The sequence below is a fragment of the Leptopilina boulardi genome, unplaced genomic scaffold, assembly GCF_019393585.1.
Source record: "Leptopilina boulardi isolate dan_hultmark-lab unplaced genomic scaffold, ZJU_Lbou_2.1 LbouV2_165, whole genome shotgun sequence".
Taxonomy (NCBI): Eukaryota; Metazoa; Arthropoda; class Insecta; order Hymenoptera; family Figitidae; genus Leptopilina; species Leptopilina boulardi.
The window spans coordinates 5,897,846-5,919,638 of NW_026137713.1; the positions used below are offsets into that span (position 1 = coordinate 5,897,846).

The 21,793-nt window shown below is 27.8% G+C and overlaps 1 protein-coding gene across 3 annotated transcripts in view; it reads right to left on the reverse strand.

The window, feature by feature from the left end:
* Positions 1-21,793, reverse strand: part of LOC127277228 (uncharacterized) — a 175,441-nt gene that overhangs the window by 101,046 nt on the left and 52,602 nt on the right. For 2 of the 3 annotated variants that reach the window (XM_051298142.1, XM_051298141.1), the window contains one exon: positions 15,189-15,237. The exons of the other annotated variant lie outside the window; for it this stretch is intronic. The gene's annotated coding sequence lies outside the window, so the exon portion shown is untranslated. The remainder of the gene's footprint in view (positions 1-15,188; positions 15,238-21,793) is intronic. 3 annotated transcript variants of the gene reach the window in all.

Here is a 21,793-nt window from a genome sequence, read left to right on the forward strand (position 1 = left end):
ATTTTGATTTTGTTTCGACATTTGTAACAAAACGAAAAAAGAATGTTCGTTTGCACCAAACGAAAATCCGTCAAAGTATACTCTTCATAGTAAAAAAAAAAAATACAAATTCACTTGTTTAAATCAGAGAACCGTAAGTAAATTTTTCGTTTTGTTCACTAAATGAAATGATTTTTTTGATTCTTATTTTAGAATCAAAACTTAAATATAATCTAGACAATTTTTCTTTAAATCCTTATGGATCGTGTACAAACATAACAGAATAAAAATGACTAATACATCAGTAACTAAGAAAACAAAGAAAGGCTAATGGAGTATATTAAAATCAAAAAGAGGAAATGAACCACTCACTTTAATAGAACTGATTAAGCTAAATTGAGTACTTAAAAGGGGGTTATTTATAGGGAAGAGAGAGAGAGTGAAAGAGTGCGCTTTTTTTTTACACTAAACAAACAATAAATCCTCTTTAAAAATCCATGAAGCCCGCATATCAGTGATCTTAAGACGGTATTTTAAGGGTATACAAGAGATATCTTGGTTATTTCAGGAGGCAGTATTTTGCGAACCCTAATACCCTTTACACGAGCTACATATATATATATAAATATATATACACCCTCAGAGACAGGTTTTGTAAACCCCATACCCCAAAAATTTTCATTCCTGCTTTCTTCGGTAAAGCCCTGTCTGACTTGTAGAACCTGTAGAAAGCCCCTGTGAGAATGAAATGGGCATCGTTGGGTATTACAAGAATGTTGTTCCTGTCATCCCAAAACTAAAATATTTTTTTTTTTCATTTCGTTATACAAAAAAAGCTAATTCTCTATATTAGATTTTTTCTGTTTAATTAATCGCTTACACTATCAGAATTAGTAAAAAATTTTAACTGAATTAGTTAAATTTTTAAACTCATTTGTAGTAGAAAACTACTTTATAATTTGAATAATAAATTTTTAAAATAAATATTAAATACCTTATTTCAATCGTTCAAACTGCATCTTCGTGATTAGAATAAAATATACTCTTACCTGAAACATAAAAATAAAAACACATTTATTTAAAATTTTTAATTTATTTGGTAGTCAAAAATTAATTACCATAATAATTTGCTGTATATAAAAAAAAAATTGGATATCATCCATTTTGTTTCTATTACTCTGATAGGATTTCATATGTTAGTATAGAAGAAAACCGAACAGAAAGATCGTTTCTTTACTTTGGAATACGTTCCACCAGTATAATCCCTAAAGACGAATACGGGTTTTTCGATCTCCTTCCCCTCACAAAGGCTATCGATGATAACAAGAAATATTTGGTCTCGCCTCGGTGCATCGATGCGGATAAGTGAATTTATTTCCACCGATAAAAACGACCAGGGTTCAACATTATCGAATTAAAAAAAAAAGGAAAAAAAAAAAAGAAAATTCTCAATGGAAAATGTTGAACATTCAAAAAAAAGTAGTAAAAATAGATTCGACTTCCTATTTCTTTCGTTCATTGCCTTCTGTAATATTCAAGGTAATAATACACACACAATTTCGCAAAGAAGAAAATTTTATATAAAATTGATCTTTCACGTTCATTTCAGACTTTATATCATTTTTCTTTTTTTTTCAATAAAAAATATGTAATACTCAACTCCAAAAAAGAATCTTAATCATCAATATTGGACATATTTTATTTTTTACTATTTAGGAAAAAAAAGATTACTATCTTCGTTCTGTTTTTGAGAAAGTGGCTTGTTTTGTTAGAGAGTATACTGCGAATTCAGCGACAAATGGATCAACACGATAAGTAGAAATTATTAAAGTTCTCTAAAGGGGATTTTTATCTCGATTGCCTTCCTTTTTTGGAAGCTCACAAAATACTTCCGCGTCTATAACGTTAATCCAAATAAATGTTTTCAGTAATGTCGAAAAAATAGTGGAAAAAAAAAACAATTTGTCAATCATAATTAATTTTATATATTATTATTTAATAAGTAATATTATTATTTAATAATTTAATAATTATAATAATAAATAAATATTATAGAATAATAATATATAAACAATTATTATAATATTAAAATTAGGTATATTAAATAATTATAATACTTCGGAAATAATAAATTTAATTAATAAATAAATAATAATTGGAAAGTTATTAATTTTTTCCGGTGATTATATACACAAAATTGCTTTACAATAAAAAATTGATATTGAACAATTTTGCGAATTGTCTGTCGAAAGATCCAAATCAAATTGATTTTACCGTATATAGTCGGCGGTGTGTCACATTGAATCTGAACACCGCCACTGGATACTTTTTTGATTTCTCCACAATGCGCGTACACAAAAAAAAAAATAATAATAAAAAAATCTACTCACAATAGAATAAAAAACAGTTTCACGACACTTTCGCGATTATTATAAATAAATTTCAAAAAAAAAGAAGGAAATACTTTTTTTCTTTGGTAAAGACTGAAAATGAATTATGTAAAAATAATATATAATTCCGGAAATAAACGGTAACTTTTTTTTTCCTGTTGCGCATTGCAAAAAAAATTATTTTATTCAAATACATTTTTATCCATCAATTTCTAATTAAAAATCTTCTGTCAGAGTTGGAAAGGGGGATGAAGTTAATAAAAAAAAAAAAAAAAACCGACTGCACCAAGACGAAATTAAATCTGCGGGGGTCTTTTTTTCCAGGGACCATAAAAAAAAGAGGGGGAGATCATGACGTGTTCGTTACGGGCAAAATTACTTTCGTTCTGCCAGGAACCTCGATGATTAGACATGCTATGTGTACTATATATATATGAATATATATATATATGGGAGGGAAGAAAAATTTAGTCCGATATTAAATCTTATTTACATTCCGTGAAAAATCGATTGATTCCGATTAGTTTATCTTTCACTTCCCTAATATATATAAATAGCGAATAACAAATTTAAATAATACAAAAATATAATAAATAAATTTAAATATAAAAGTATTATTCAAAATACAAAATATTTCTTTAAAAATACATTATACTGACACTAGAATTGAATCGATATAAATTCGTGAATTTTCACATATGTGATTTAAACATATCACATGGGATTCAAATTTGACGGGAATAGGATTTTCGTTTATGTTTACCCTCAATTTATCACCGTCAACATCACTAACAATTGCATCGATTACCTATATATATATATATATATATATATATTACAAAAACAATTGTCGCTTATAATACATTTATTTTAATGTAATCTTGATTGGCTTTTATTGTTTTAAATATTGATTCTTTAAAACACACCTGTTGCAAATAAAAAATATCTCTGTTTTGAAAACTATTTTTTAAAATTAATATTTATTTAAACATAGTAATTATTATAATAATAAATAATTTATTTATTTATTTAACAAATTATTTAATTATTTATTATGATAATAATAATAATAATAATAATAATAATAATAATAATGATAGTAATAAAAATAATAATAATTGTAAATTATTCAATAACTGCATCTTATTTTTAATTAATATATTCTTCCAATTAATTTATTAATAAAAATGAGCCAAAAATTTTTAACGTTCATATGAACGAAATTTTTTTTATTATTTATTTATTTGTTTATTTTACATGGTCATCATAATTTTTAATAATTTATAGATTGAAAAAAATATTTCGTTCATATGAACGTTCAAAACTTTCGGCTCATTAATAAAAAGTAATTATAATTTACAATCTTCTCTTTAAATTTATAAAGAATTGAATACAGAAATTATAAATAATTTCCATTTTTTGAAATATAATCATCCTATATCGTTAAAAATAATATCTTTTGACAAGGATAATTAAATCCTAGTACTAATTGTTAAAAAAGAAAAAGAAAAATACTCAGTACTAATTAGGGAGAATAATTAGCGACTATAATATACTAGTGAAATGGGAAAAATTTAAAGCTGTGTGTGCAAATTGATGAAGACCTTTTAATATAACAATTAATTCAAACTAATTTATCTATTTACTTTCTCCATATGGCGTGGATTGCAATATATGCGTGGGAATTAATATTTATTAAACTATATACAGTTTTAAGAGGCTTATGTGCAAAAATTTAAATATATACGAAAAATTGATTCATCCCGTAAATTTTTGTTACGTAAAAGTTTGTGTATATATTGAAACAGCGCAATAATAATGAAAAAATAATCATTAAAAGAAATTCACCTATCTCAATATTTATTCGTTATCGACAGCGAAAAGGAATACATTTATTCGAATCATAAAAACGCATTTTATGAGCAATCGTAAAATATACTGTTTACAACTTATCCGCACATTTGTAAAATTGCCAAATAGCCAGAAGTGTAAAATTTTTTTTTTTATCTAATTAAAAACGTTTAAGATTATGCTAATCAATTTCCTCTTATATTAATTTATGTTTTCAATGTTTTCCTGCTTTTTTTTGATTTTATAAATTAAAAATAGTTTTTGATTTTTTAAATTAAAAATAGTTTTTTATTTTTAAAACAAAAACATTATTATTTTTTTTTTTTTTGAAAGAGAAAATATTTTTCTTTATTATACACACCTTATAAAAATAAAGATTCCTTTAAAAATATTGAATGTAGAAAGAAAATTTTTCAAATAAATAAACTGCAAAATTTTCTTTGTGGAAAATTGTGCATAATGCATTGATAACACATATACATATGTGTATGAATCGATATATTGATCCGGAAGTGTATTATTGAAAGCTATATAAGGAAAGATAACAATCAAAGGGACAGTCACGAAGGATCATCAAATCAACTGGAACGTTGGATGCATTCGAAATGTGCATCCACCCTAGTGCTCTTCTCGCATAATTTTTTTATATATATATATTTACACACGAAAATCTCCCTTTATTATAAGGGAAAACTATTCTCATATCTATTTTTTATACACAGGAAATTAATAATTCCGGATATCCTCGAAACATACATAAAAAAAACACTGAGAAAACAATTTCGTTTCAAAATTTGGTTACAACAAGGAAAATTGCCTAACTACAATTTTGTTTCAACAAAATTTTTTTCACTGTGTATTTATAATATTATATACGCAAAAAAAAAAAAATTAAATATATTAAAAAGCAATTTTTGTCTCTATTCTAATGCTGTTACTGCTATTTGCAAAAATTAAAAATACTTTCGTTAAAGGATATCAAAATACCTTCGGTTTAATGATATGTAAGTTATACAACCTCAATCAGAAATTCCGTGCCGCTAGACTAAGTCAAATAATTTCTATATACTTTTCGCGATATTGCATATATGCAAGAGAATCACCTTGTATGCCTTTCAAAAAACTGGTTTATTAATAAAAATTTTATTGAAACTGAAATCATCTAAATTATTATTTATTTATTGAATTAAAAATTAATATTTTAACACTTTGAGGTCAATTCAAAAATATGCAAAATTAAATGACAAATAAATTTTCAATTTTTTAGAAAATAATCACCAAAGTCTTAATCCGAGAGTCTTGAACAAAAAATGTATAGCGCACTTTTTCATTGGTCCAACGGATGCTGAGCTAGCACAAAATAAATTTTGAGAATTTTTTTTTTAAATTTTCGATTTTCTTTTTATTTGTCCCAAAAAAAATTAAGTTATGACTTCAAAATACTAATAGATTTTCAAAAATATATATTAATCTTCTATTTGAGAAGTAAAATAAAAAGAAAAGCTTTCCTTTTCATTTATAATTCGCGTGGCCGTTTTATAAATATATATATATATATATATATTTGTCTGTATGTGTATTACGTGCCTGTCCTTGAACATAAAGTGCACTGATCGAAAAATGAGAAAATAAAATAAAGGCTAGAGGGTTTGAAATGCAAGCGAGTAAAAGAGACAGAGAGAGAGAGAGAGAAACAAGTCTGGCAATCTGTTTTCTTTTTTATCCGCCTTTTAAAATTACAACTTTTAGCGAGTACCTCGACAGTCATCTCACACATGTGTATATAATATACTGAAACACACGCCAGATAAGGATAACGAACGCTGTACGGCACTTTGGTTTCTTACTTTCTCTATCATTATTCTTACATAAGTGCAACGCTTGACCTATCCCGCTTTACCTCGAAGAGTCCATACAATGTCTATTTTCCAACAAAGATGTGCATTAAAAATATCACGGTTACATTTTTTTTTATTTCACCTAATTTAAAAAAAAAATTTTTATCTAGCTAAAATTATCACTAAACACACTGAGAAAAAAATTTTTAGTGTTTGCAACAAAATTGTTTAGTTAGGCAATTTTGGTTCTTGTAGCCAAATTTTGGTTGGCTGAAACAAAGTCGTAGAGTTATATCAACCAAACATTTGGTTAGGCCAACAAAATTATTTGGTTGAACATTTTTAAATTCCAACCAAAATTTAGTTTTAAAACAGAGGTTCAACCAAACATATTTGCTGACCTACCAAAAAAAAATTTGGTTGGGCTAACCAAACATTTTTTTTATGCCAACAAAAAACACTCAACCAAATTCTTTGGTTGACTCAAACAAATAGTTTGGTTGCTTAAATACCAACAAAATTGTTTTGTTGGCCTAACCAAATTTTGGTTGCTCTGACTAAACATTTTTCTCAGTGCATAACCTAATTTATTTTTTTTTGACGTAAGGTCCCTACTCTCTTATGGAGCGTCACTTAAACAGTAAGCAAAAAGAAAAAATTGCTGCAAATTGTTTTTTTTTAAATTTTATGGGAAAAAATTCTTTTCAAAAAGAATTCTAATGACCCAGATAAAAAACTATTGGGTCACTATATAGAAGAAAAAGAAGAAGAGAATACCGCAGGTTTCAAAACTTAAAATATATTTTTGTTCCCGGATGCTTTAAAGAAAGAAAGAAAAAAGCGAAAGGGAATGCAACAACGTCATTCGATTTTATAATATTGAAAAAAAGAGAAAAGGCAAGTCGTGACTTTCATTATTTTATTTGGAGCTCTCGCATCATCATGTGTGTGTGTGTGTACCACCTACACAAATTGAAAAATTCAAAAAGCTATTTTCTCCCGCAGCTCAAGAAAAGAAGTAAAACGAACAAAGAAGCAAAAAAAAAATTAAGAAAGAGATAACGTTTTTCTCTCACTTTTTTTTTACTAACGCAAAACCTTGGGAACTTCTCTTAATGATGTTTCTCTTCGAGTTGCGAAGAAATAAAAAAAAAAAAATTATATATATATATATATATATATATATATATATACTCGTGCCACAAGCATGCCAAACAGTCATATCAACCATTGTTCCAATTAATTTATATCAAAGTCTGTATTTCATAATTTCTTCTATATATGAAATATTAAAGTTGGAAATGTATCAATTTATATAAAATTGAGGGTGAGAGAAACATGGTCAGATTGATCACAACAGAATTGCTTCAAGCATTATGTAATATAGAATATTGAACTGTAAAATATTGGATAGTGAGAGAAATGCACAAGTATTAAATATCAAATATGAGAGAGAGAGATAAATACTGAAAACCTAGTAAACATAAAATACTAAATTATTGCCTGTAGTGTAAATTTGAACTTTCAACTGATTCAAATTTATCCATCAAAATATTCACTCCCAAAGCAGTAAAATATAGAGAATTTGATAATGTAAAATATTCACACGTCAAATACATATACATAAAATAAAATTACGTAAAATGGTTCCTAAAATTATAGAAAATTTTTGAATCAAAATCAATTTTCACCGATTTTGTTAGGATATTAAATTGTAACGTATATATATAAAATGTAACCAAAGCATTCTAATTTCAAAGGTTTATTAATAGGAATTTAAACGTTCAGCGAGTGTCTGTTTATAAAGCAATTCAATGCATTTTGATACAAGAGAGAGAGAGAGAGAGAGATGCAGTGTGTCTTTAAAGCCTAGCTCTCAGTTGTAAATTATCATGTTAGCACAAGCAAAGCGCTGCTTGTTAACGTGCCGATTAGTTACCAGAGAGATGTTGCAAGATGTTGCAACACATACCAAACTAACTTAAATAGAATCAGACTTCCACACACATATGTATATAAACATCTTCTAAATTCAGAATAATAATTTTAACAACTCAAATAGCTAATCATCTTTAGGAAGTAATTAGACAAAAGAAAAGTGGAGATAAAACAATATTTTAAAGGAGAAATCTTTCTTCATAAAAATAGAAAATAAGAGAAAAGAACCAACTATTGTCTTTTGGAGTATTGTATCAAAATTAAACACAATGGTAAAAAACAATGGCACTTCTATTCAGAAGAAATTTTCTATTAAATTATGTACTAATTGAAACAATTATTATTATTTTTAATTATATATTGTTAATCCTTCACGCAATTGTCTTTTACTTTTAGTATTTTTTTATACAACAGTTTTAGATTTATTCCGCAAAATTTGTTCTGTGATCTATAAAAAAAACATATGTTCTAGAACTGTTAGAAAGTTGTTACAGAATTAATGATTTGAAAACTAATTTTGTTAAAGAAATTGACACGGATTTGTTACGTGCATATATGCCCAATGGGAAACTGCCACGAGTAACCATTGGCGTATTAATGGCCCAATGATGGGAGCCAATGAAAAAACCATTGGCACCCAATAATGGACCATTATTGGTAAAGTCATGGGCTGTCCACGCCGATGCCAATGATTGGCAACCATCATTGGCAAATTATTGGCAACCAATAATTAGCCAATATTAAAAATTTTAATAATAATTTAAAAAATCAATAATTTAAAAAAAAATTTATATTTTTATTATTTTTTAATAGTTATTATTATTATTATTTTATTTTTAATAATTAAATTAAAATAAAAAAATGGTCATCAAAGTATTAGTGAAACTATTTCTTCCAAAAAAGAGTTTGTCTCAAATCCAATTAATAGAAGAGACATCGGGCAGAAAAAAATTTCGACGAGAAAAAAATTTTAGATCACTGCTTATATACCAATCAAGTGGCATCTCAACTGCGAGAAACAGTGATGTTCGCCCTCCCTTTGCGGCGTTGAGTGAACTAAAGTCCAGAGCTGAGCCATCAGCGCAGCGCGGGAACATTTAAAAAATTTGATTTTATTAGATATTTTATTTTATAATAATTAACGAATTATTAAGTATGACATTATGTTATTAATAATTATTAATGACATTAATTATTTATTAAGTTAATTATTTGTCATATTTAAAATAAAATTAAATATCTAATAAAATCAAATTTTTCAAATGTTCCCGCGCTGCGCTGATGGCTCAGCTCTGGACTTTAGTTCACTCATCGCCGCAAAGGGAGGGCGAACATCACTGTTTCTCGCAGTTGAGATGCCACTTGATTGGTATATAAGCAATGATCTAAAATTTTTTTCTCGTCGAAATTTTTTTCTGCCCGATGTCTCTCCTATTAATTGGATTTGAGACAAACTCTTTTTTGAAAGAAATAGTTTCACTAATACTTTGATGACCATTTTTTTATTTTAATTTAATTATTAAAAATAAAATAATAATAATAATAATAACTATTAAAAAATAATAAAAATATAAATTTTTTTTTAAATTATTGAATTTTTAAATTATTATTAAAATTTTTAATATTGGCTAATTATTGGTTGCCAATAATTTGCCAATGATGGTTGCCAATCATTGGCATCGGCGTGGACAGCCCATGACTTTACCAATAATGGTCCATTATTGGGTGCCATTATTGGAATTATATTGGCATCCCTGGCTCCCATTATTGGGCCATTAATACGCCAATGGTATTTTTCCCATTGGGTGTTCTAAAATTGTTACGGATTTGTTAAGGATTTAAAAACATTGTTAAAAAATAATCGCCACGGATTTTAATTTCTAAAATCAGAATTTAGCACTTTCTAAAACAAAACTTTTTTAATTCAATTTACCATATCAAACAAAAATTGACTTCTACCACAGCTCTCGTGACTCGCGAACAACGTCAGAGTGTTATTTTTTGCTTTATAATCGCAGTGGTATACCCTTTTTCCGTTTATAGACGACGGTAACGGTCTTTTACTATGTCTGTACCAGGTTGTGTAACCCAACCTTAACCCGTGTGTTCTCTACAATATATAGGGAGTTTACGATATAAACCCATGTTGAGCTGAATAATTTGGAAACTCTGTCAGCATTTCCACTATACTATAATAGTTGTACAGTAGTGAACATTTAACAATACACTGCATCTTTTGATAATAGAGAAATTTCAAAACTTACAGTGGGGATCTCTAAACTGCCACGGTATTATATGTACGTACACATCTCAAGTAAATTCGAAACTAAGGAGAGTAAGTAGCTTAGCATATTACCTTCTCTCTCAAAAGATGGTATACGATTAATAAAGCAAGCAGAATATGATAAAGGTTGGAAGCAGAAATGAGAAGCGGAGATGTTAAATTGCTCGCCAATGTGGAGGTTTCGTTTGAAGATAAGAGAGAGAGAGAGACAGAGAAGGTATATACAACAAGATGTGGGAACGTCGTGTCCTCTATATTATTCCTCTCTTTCATGACTAGTCTCTTTTGCACTTTAATGCAACGTTAGAACCCATAGAATCAAGTTGCAACAAAGCAAAAACTTTCCAGAATCTGATACAATTTTTCCTCCTCGTTTTTTTTTCCACCAAAAAGATTACAAAAAAAAAATTGCACCTTAATTTTCTCCATTTGGATCCACATTTCATTTTTTTCCACGTATACCCTATTTCCAAGTAACATTTGTTTTCTGACATTTTATTCTTTCTCATTTGCGAAAAATTGCGTAACTGTTTCTAAACTTTCACTAAAAGATTACAGACCAGAGCATAATTGACGGCTGTCGGTACGTATTATAAAGAAACATTTTCTTCACAGTGATCCTATTCTAATTTTAGAACTTTTGTTTTATGTCTTTAAAACAAAAAAAGTGCTTTAACAAAATAATAAAACAGCTAAAAGTATCATGAAATATTGAATTTGAAAAAAAAAGAATCCTGAGTAAAACAGCTACTTTAGGAACAAAAATGTTGCCTATAAAAAGATGTGTGTATACAGCTACTCTGTACTTAGAGTCATAATAAAAAAAAAGCCCCGAGAACTACTTTTTCGGGAAGTAGAAATATATACGTGTGTGTGTGTGTATACAATCCTTGATGTTGAACTTTTCAGTGAGAAAGTTCTCAATTGGGAAACAAGTGCATCAACACCTTCACGATGCATAAAGAGTGCAGCTAAATTTTTATGGTTATTGTTTCTCATAAAGCATGTTTCCATCTCTAGACTCTCGCGCGAAATATGTAAATTTTAAGAAAAGTCAGGGGGCATAATTCCATTTTATAGACATACTTTAAACATAAAATTATTTAACACCCACAATTCATGACATATTCAAATAACTAAATCTGACAATTTTGAAAAATACTAAACGATTACATTATATAGTTGCAAATTAACATTTAAAACTGTATTTCACGAGTTAAGAATTTTAAATATTCTAGTAAAAAAATATTTAACATTTTATGAGTCATACTTCAATAAAAGCAAACTTAATAATTACGTGATACTTTGTATAAAACTCAAGAAAAAAAGAAATAACAAAAAAGTGAGAATAAAAATATTGCTTTTAGTCAAACGTATGATTTTCAATTGAAAAATAATACCAATGATAGTAAAAGTAATTCATAACATTGTAGTCGAGAATAAGTTGCATATATTTCTAAAATATATTCCGTAAAAGAAAAGAATATGTTGAGAGATTGTTAAATGCAAGTTTCTGAGACATTGAGTCATAATTTATGAATATATATGCAAAGCACGTGCACTTCTATAGTCATTGGAATTAATTACTCATTTCTACAAAAATTATACGCAATAATACAAATTTTCCAGTTCAACTTTACAATGTATACAGAGATCGAATTACAGTACTAAGAAAAATGGATTGTTGCGTCTATAAGGTATGGATTGAAAACAGATTGAAAAATCTGCTTGAAAAAAAAATCAATCTTGAAAAATCTATCGGATTGCATTGTACTGTCAAAAATTTGGTTTGAATCATCCAAAAGTAGTTTAAAATGCTTCTATAAAAACATTGCAACATCTGTAATTTGGATCGTACCCTCTAAAATTTTTATTGTAGCATCTAGCTCTATCTGAAAATTATACTGAACCATCAATTTGGATTGGATCACTAGAACTCGTACCATGAATTTGTATTTACAGATGATCTTAAAAACAAGATTGATTAATTTCCAAAAGGAATAGCCAATTCGAAGCATTGAAATTAATTCTGAAATATTGCTAAAATTTTTGATGAAACATCTAAAATTTGAGTAATCTAAAATTAATACTGTAAATGATTCCAAAAATAGAATCGGATTGACAATCTGCAATTCGGATTGCATTGTACTGTTTATATGGATCCAAAATACCATATCATGCAAAGTATTACAAGAGACGTTTCGAATAAATGAAGAATTATGTCAAGACTGATTACAATATATGTCAAGAAAGATGTCACAAGAATTGCTAATTTCTGTATACGAAAACCATGAAGAAAAAAACAGTGATAACCATAGAAGAAGTTAATTTGCGAATTGCAGGAAGTAATTTTTTTTTCTCTCTCTCTCTGCAGTAGGGTTGGTATTGGTGAATTGGATGAAAAGCAATTTGTAACTTAGTTGAAATAAGTATGGCGTATGGCAGTCAGCGGCAGGTCAAAGACAACTCGTTCCTGCACGTAATTCGTATATACGCAGTACTGAAAATTACAAACCGGATATATCGTCCGTCTGCACAGAGAGGAAACGTGACTGACGAGAAATAACTTCTGTCTACGTATATGGCACTCCTTATATCAGCAGCAGCAGCAACACAAAAAAGTAGCAAAAATTCAGCGCAAGAGATATATATACACACTAAGTCCGAATGAGACTATGGCAATCGTAAAACTTGTCCACTCTGCCTTAATTTAATTTCTGAATATATGTGTTGCGTAATAGCTCTTTATTGTCCCGTCTAACTTGATCATACTTTTCCCCAGTTTTTTTCTTATGCTTCTACTCTTTTGATGCTTCAATCATGTTTATGTATTTCGTGATGTTGGTTATTATTTTTATAATAATTTAAAATTTATCTTCTAATTCGTTATCATTGTAAATCACGTGAAACTTGTCATTGACAAGCAGTCATCTTTTTTTTTAGAGATTGTTACAAGAATTGAATGAACGGTATTCTATATTGTATAAGAAATCTTTTGTACTTCTAATTTCCAATTATTGGCTTCAATGAGCGATATATATTTTGTGAGAGATGTCTTATTCCTATACTAGAAATTTTAAAACCTATATACTCTCTTCGAATCGAACTCGAAGAGAGAACAACTAAAACCAGGAAACAGAAAGAGAAGTTATTTGGTCTCTTCGACAATGTTCCTGGAGAGCACTTTGCGGTATACCGATCTTGCCTCGTGCAGCAGTGCGTTTCCCACGAAAAATTACGTGATATCCAAGTGCTGGAAAAGGTGCTACGTGATCTCTTCTAACGGTCATTCGTTACGGGTTTCTCGAAAGCAATTTTTCCCAACACAAAGAAAGAATATGGCTTTACTAAAATAGTTGATTCGTCATTGAAAACTTGCTCTAATAATAATTGATAATAAAATCGAGCAACAAACAAATCAATTATAAGATCATTTTCTAGAAAAAATTATTAGAAATTGAGAAAAAAAAGGTGCAATCAAAAAATATTGCTTTATATTCAACAAATATTTCCTTTCAATTTGCTCACATTTTATTTACCCAACAAAGTTCACTTTTCCTCTTGGAAAATAGTAAATAAGAGGAAAAAGAGATCGATATGGGGAACCGAGAGTTAGAAATATATTTCATTGAGAGTCCGAAAAAAGCTTTAACGACCCTAAATCTTTCAAACCGACAAGTGTAGTAAATGTGTGTGTGTTTTTTTTTTCAACAATTCTCACAATATATACATTAATTTTTGAGTTTTCTTTCATGTCGGATTTCAAGAACATTCTCTCGGCCTTTTTCCTTACAAGAAGTGAAGCGAAACATTAATTTGACCTAATTACCTACAATTATCGTTCTGCTCTTAAGAAAGAGTGAAAAAGATAAAAAAAAAAAAAGGTTCCAGACAGTTGCGGACCTTTAGCGGAGAATCTTTTTTCGAGAAATAAAATTGCGAAATAGGATCTAATTATCCTTAATGCTTTATTACTCAATTAACAGAACATCTGATAAAGGAAGTTGCATTTTTTTTTCTCTTTCTTTTCCTATATGTTACTTTGAAAGGTAAGGAAATTACAAAACAAATGCAATAATTGAAAATAAAAAATAGGCTAGATCAAAAAATTTAAAGAAAAACTAAATTATTATCACGTATTTCAATATTAAAATATAACAAACAAAACCACAATTAAGTTAACGGACACAACCAGATATAAACTTAATTAGAAAGAAAAGAAAAAAAAAATTGGATATTTCCATAAAACAGAGGTAATTTTCAATATCATAGGAAACAATGCAGCGTGAGATTGTGAAATAAAACGGCACTGAATGTCGAGAATATATGAGATAATAATAATAATAATAATAAAATTAATGCGAACTAGGAAGTTAGTGAAAAAAAAACACATCATTGGCGTGATGTTAATATTTAAACCCGTTAATCAAAGTGAGTTACAATTAGTTAAAAAGAAATTATAGTGTAATTAACAAAGCAAAAGATACAAAACATGATTTATTGAATGTCATCAGACACAATGAGAAAATTTCGGTTTACCTATTGTGACAAGTACCGCACATGCTCAGAAATTTCCCTTCATTATCAGAGACAAAAAAAAAAAAAAAAAAAAAAAAAAAAACAATAATGAAATTCTTTCCCATGTGTCACTGGGTTAGTACGATTTTCTATATTATTCCGTGAGATCTGATTCTTTTTTTTCTCTCAAAAGAATAGTGTCTCTCTTTTTCTCTCTCTCTTTAAAAGCGTGTCATTCGAAAAATATTTCCCTCCAATTAGTTAATTAAGAGTTATGGAAAAGAACCCATTATTTTCAGCTATTGTTTTATAATAGAATTTCTCTCATAAATAATTTCTATTTGCAAAATGTATATAAAAAAAAAAAACTCTAAAAAATGAAAAACTCACCTTAACTACGCCACTTGGTTGATGATCCGCCTTTCATGACTTCCGAATTCTGTGAAAAATTTTTTTAAATAATATAAAATGAAATTCGAAAATTTTTGCAAACAAAAAAAGTATTACATATGAAATATATATTTATAAATAGAAAAAGAAGTGAACGCACAGCAATATAATGGTCTGACGTTGTCTAAAAATACAAGTCAAGGCCTGTTGAATATTTCTACATGATCAAACTCGAAACTGCCACGAGAATACGTTAGTTACATGGAGTGGCACGTTCCATAGTAAAAGCACAAACTTAATCTGAATGCAAATTACTTCCCTAGATGTATATATGTTTTGGCGGGCTGATCGTTACTTACAACCGGAAGACATACATACATACATAGTGGAGCAAGGCAAAAAAAAAAAAAAAAAATGAAAAGAAAAAAAATACACCCAGAGAAATTTCTTCAATAGAAAGGTCAAAAGGGATACTCGTAACATTTTTCTCCAAAGAATTGTTACATTAAAAACGACTTTTCATCAAAAAGTCTAAGTGGACGTTTCCCTCTCTCAATTCATTCTTATATATGTCCGGAAAGGAATGTCGTCTCTTCAACTAAAGAAATTTTACAATTTCAAATGGTTTCTTTGTTGAAAAAAAAAGTAAACTCAAAGGAAACATCTCTCAAAATTCATTTGGATCGTTAAATTTTAATTTTAAAAGAAATTCAATAACTAAAAGTATTTTATATTTTTATATTTTATATTTTTTATTTTACTTTTTAACTAATGTAATATTATATATTATTGAGAGTAACTTGCATAGTTTAAAGTCCCAGCAGGATGTAAACAAAACTGACTCAGTGGAGGAACTATAAATTATTCCACAGCAAGTCTAACTAATAAGGGAGAATCTACTTTATAACCGAATCCTCTTTAACACATACAACATATATACATATTGTGTTATATCGTCTAACTTTTGTAACATGTTACTATATATTACTATAATGTTAATCAAACACAAATAACAATAATCCCTGTGGAATAACAATAATTTTTTATTACTATTTCTTTTCTTTTGTATAAGCCCATTTATACTGTATAAATAAATAATGATAATAGTAATAAAAATTTTTAAAAATCTATATATAAATTATTAGAAACGAATTGCGAAAGAAATGTTTTTATAATTACAGTAATCCAACAGTTTATTTCTAAATTCTTTTTTATAACCCAAATTTAAAAATAGACGCAAAACAGACTTTTAAACTCCTACATTGATTATATATGTATATACGAATGGTCCACAATAAGCTTTTTTTAAAAAAAAAAAAAACCTGATTGACGTCAACGATACTTTTAGTCATACTGATTTTTAAAGTAATTGTCGATTTTTATCGTTTCTTCGACTTATATTGTTATATACTGTAATAAAGGAATTTAAACTCTATTTACCGACCTTTACCATCCATCGCACGAGGAAGACGAAACCTTGTAAATAAATCTTTCACAAATATGGTAAATATTAACACTTTATATGTTTTAGCGCGCTTAAAAGCAATTATTTTTAGAAAAATCGTCAAAAATCTTATTTAAATAAAAAAAAAAGAAATAATACAAATTTCAATAAACAATTTAATATTTTGCAAATTTATACCATTGATTATTATTAATGATTGTCAATGCCGTCGTTATTATTATTAACAATTGTAACAAAGATTTGTAACAACCGTCGGTAATTACTGTTCATTGTACCTACAGTCGGTAATAATTATCAACAATTGTTAACACCATTGATTCTGACAACCTTTGGTAATTACTGTTAATTGTACCCGCAGTCGGTAATAATTATTGACAATTATTACCGACTATAGGTAAAATCAACGGTAAGTATTACCGACTGTAGGTACAATCAACGGTAATTATTACCGACTATAGGTAAAATCAACGGTAATTATTACCGACTGTAGGTGAAATCAACGGTAATTATTACCGACTGTAGGTACAATCAACGGTAATTATAACCGTCCGTAGGTACAATCAACGGTAATTATTACCGACTGTAGGTACAATCAACGGTAATTATTACCGACTGTAAGTAAAATCAACGGTAATTATTACCGACTGTAGGTAGAATCAACGGTAATTATTACCGACTTTAGGTACAATCAACCGTCGGTTATAATTACCGTTAATTTTACCTACAGTCGGTAATTACCGCCAATTTATATATTTATCTTCTTAAAAAAATTATTACTTTCATAAATGAGTGAATTTTTTTAAATGAATTTTTTTTTCAGAGATATACGGTAGAGACGCAGTAATCTTTGAACTGTTCGTACTGATTGTGAGTCACTTCCTCATTTCGCAAGAGTATTTAAACTTGAAAACATGGATGACAAAAAAAAAAGAGAAGAAATAACGAGAAGAATAAAGGAGGTGGAGGAAGAAGAAAAATAATAAACCTTGCATCTTGAAATTGGTCCAGGGATTGAGGGTGTGTATGTAGGCATTTTTGAATTGGTAATTCAATGGATTAGCATTTCTCTCCATTCTATCCGCGGGAAGCACAAAACATTCGCTTTGAACTTCAAGTTAACACTAGACGTTGTTATCGATCGCGTGGGGGGAATATTTGCATCGAAAGTTGTGCCACCAGAAAGAGCAACCGGGTTTCTAAGGCAAAGAAAACAATGCATCGCGTCACAATCGATTTCATTCTTCTATTATTCTATAAATATATATCTTTTTTTTCAAGTTACATCAAAATTCGTCTAACAAACAAAATTTATATAATATACACAGAGAAAAAAATCTATTTGATTCAAATAAAAATTATTTGAAACAAATAAATATTCATTTATGGTAGTTTTAAACAAATTTTTAGTTCTTATTGTGAAACAAATATATTTTTATTTAATTCAAATTTCATTTGAATAAAAAATTTCTCTGGTTGTATAATGTAATTAAAAAAGCGTTTTTTTGCCAAAGTAAAATAAAACAAAAATGTGGAAAACTTTAATTAGCCCAATTAAATACCCCCTCTCTCTCGACTAGTAACTTTGCTTGACGCGCTCTTCAAGAAAATTTCTGTTAATTGGGAAACATCTTTTTGGTTTTAAGTAATTCGTCAAGCATAGCCAAATGAAATCGTTAGCAGCTTTACTTATAAAAATATAATGAAATATAGGGAAAATTTTACTTTATTAACACACAGAAAAAAATAATTATTGCCATATTTTTTTTTTCGCGAAAAGCTGTACAATTTTTTTTTTCAAATTTCGTATAATGTATACAACAAATTATGAAAAATTACAGAAAAAAAAATAAATTTTACCATTCTAGTGTGTAATTTTTCACATGTTTGGTATATACATTAAAATTTCTACATTTTTATTATAAAAAAAAAATATTACTTCATAATATAAAAAAAAAAAGATATTTTTTAATATTTTCAGTGAGAAATTTTTTTTCTTCAATATTGAACGTTAAAAACATTCGAATTATATAAAATAAACGCACTGTAAAAATAATATTATATTTCTAAATTATCAGACATCAAAATTGGATTGACTCCAAAATGTAAGAATCGTCAAAAATATCTTCAAATGAAAATCAATGTTGAAATATATTAATAAATTAAAATTTATTGGAAAAAAATTATTTAATTCCTTTCATAAATATAAATATAACATCAATAGGAAAAAGTAATTTATTATGTAATTTATTTAAAGTGTTATATTATTTTCCTCTATTATTAAAATATGTCTTATTTGTTTCCATTAAGCCCTACTTTCGTGTGTCAATAAATGACAATATACAATCTATACTCGTTTCAATCCTATTAAACTAATTTCCTCAATAATAAAATAATTTATTTTATTTTAGAAACCAGAAAATTATGTTCATTAAATTATATTTTATATTCAATACCGCCCGCGAATTAAATTACAATTCTCGCAATGGTATATATTAAAAAGAAAAGAAAAGATTGATCGCATTAAAATAATATTTTCTTCAATTAGGTTTCAATTATTTGCAAATTAAGTTGAATGAAATTCTAAAGATATGTGAATTTAAAACGATATAAAAGAACTTCCTGATTCCTTTATTATGAATCAAGACACCTGCATCGTTATTAAAAAGAAGAGAATAATAATTGTATCGTTTTCTCTTTCTCTCTCTCTCTCTTGCACAGTTTTGAGCGCACGAGATCACACATATATAAATACAAAGAAATCAGTGTTGTGTCGTTTATACATACTCGCGGTATATGTAAATAACCATAACACACGTGAATCATATATATACCATCCGGAGAACTCGTGCACAATTACGTAAAACCCATGCATGACGAACGCGAGAAAGACATTAAATTTACATTTTTGCATTCCATATCACTATATATATATACATATATATAAAAAATGACACCGATCCTCCCTTTAAAAATTCAAATTCACTATACCCTTTTATTTCTATCAGAAAAAATTATTCTTATATTAAGAGGAAAATTACAAAAGGGTAAACAAAAAATCTCCCCACTTGGAAAGATTATACATGGAAAGTGCCCCTTGGAGTTTCCATCAGAATTCCATCGGAACTTCCAACGGAATTTCATCGGAGTTCCAAAGAATTTCCGATGAGATTCCAACGGAATTCCAACGAAAATCCGATTTTTTAAAATCTTTTGAGTTATACACTAAGTTAATATATTTCATAAAAAATAAAATTTAGTAAAGTTTCTATATGCACAGAAAATTAAAAGGCCTTAAAATAAGCTGCAACGCTTATTATTTTAATCCGCAATTTTGCTTATTTTAATACCAAAATGGATTAAAATAAGCAAAATTGGATTAAAATAATAAGCGTTGCAGTTTCACTGCAAAAAAGAAGTGTCTTAATATAAGATGTTTTGGTAGTCACGTTTAAGACGTTTTGGTAGTAACTTTTTAGTTATTTAAAGTGTCTTATTTTAAGATGTTATAATAGGAATAAAGCATCTAAATATTAAAATTAACATCTTATTCTAAGATGGAAGCAAATGGAATAAGTTACCATTTCCGTCTTAACATCTTGTTTTAAGATACCAAGAAGATACCAACTTTTTGCAGTGTTATTTTAATGCCTTTCAATTTTCTGTGTGTGCATGATAAAAATTGTATTTTATAATAATAATAATAATTTTCTTAATGTAGGATTCTAAAAATTAAAAAATAATTAATCGGAATTCCGTTGGAAGTTCCGACGGAATTCTGATGGAATCTCCGCAGGGGGTCACTTTCCGGGGAATCTTTCCAAATGGGTCCTGTACAAGTTTAATGAGATTATTTTTATTTTGAGAGAGCATAATATCAGAAACTATCCGGAAAGGGTATTTTCCTCTCAATATAAGAATAACCATTTTTCGTGAGTAATTAATCCGTGTTTCAGCCATTTTTTTTTAAATTTCTTTTGCCCTTTGATATCGCACTTCTTTTTGAATTCTCTTCTTCGTTTTCTAGTCATTTCTTTGATTTTCTCGCAGACGCTTTGACCATTTGTTAAAACGAGGGAGCCAACCTTAAAGGTCTCGCGTTTAACGATCACGTGATCGAGCAGAGAGAGAGAGAGAGAGAGAAAAAAAAAGAGAGAAAAGGTACCAAGAACCTAAATTCAAGGTACCAGACGTGAATCGAGAGGTTCGTATATATATTTTTCGCCTTTCTCTCTCTCTCTCTTTCTCTCTCTCTCAACACTTGTACGTGCCACGGGTTCAAGAAGCATGGTATTTTTGTTTTTTTTTCGTCTATAAAAACCTCAAGGTGAATGGCCCTAGTAAATAAAAACCGTGAAACTCTAAAAAGGTTAATTCTTCTTTTTTGGAAGATATTTTTAATTTAAATATTATAATTTTAAATATTATAATTTTAATAATTATAATATTATTATTATAATTTAATAATTCAATAAATTATTGACGGAGGAGAAAAATATGCTTCGCAGAATAAGTTTTCCCTACTGCTTTGTGAAAATCTCTTTCTATATATATATATATATATATATATATATATTATATACTTAATAATATAGTCCATTTAATTAAATTCAATTACTTAATCTATTTGAAAAGCATACTCATTTTGAAGCAACTCAATTTAAAAGCGCTCTGCATTTTTTTTCTTCATTTTTTTTTTTGTATCTCATATTCTAATGGATTTATGCATTAAAATTTTCAAAAGTGCAATTCTAGATAATTAAAAAGGCAATCAATGAATGGTCTTTTTTCTGGACGAATAAAAAAAAATTTATTTCAAAAAATCATATTTTGTGCAAAAATTTTTTTAATTTGAAAAATTATATTTCTAAATTTAAAGATATTTCTTTAGCTTCAATTTGAAAATATTTTATTTTGAAAATTTTTCACTTTTAATTTTTCGAGTAGAATATTGAAAAATTTTTTAATTAAATTAAAAATAATTCAATAAATAAAATTTCCAAACATAAATAACTTTAAAAATCGGTATGATTTCAGTTCACGCCTTATTCGGTGTTACCAAGGGTAAATGGATTTTCTCGTGTGTCGCAAGTGTATATGGAATATCAAACGATTCTCTGACTTTACTCCCAACACATTTCGA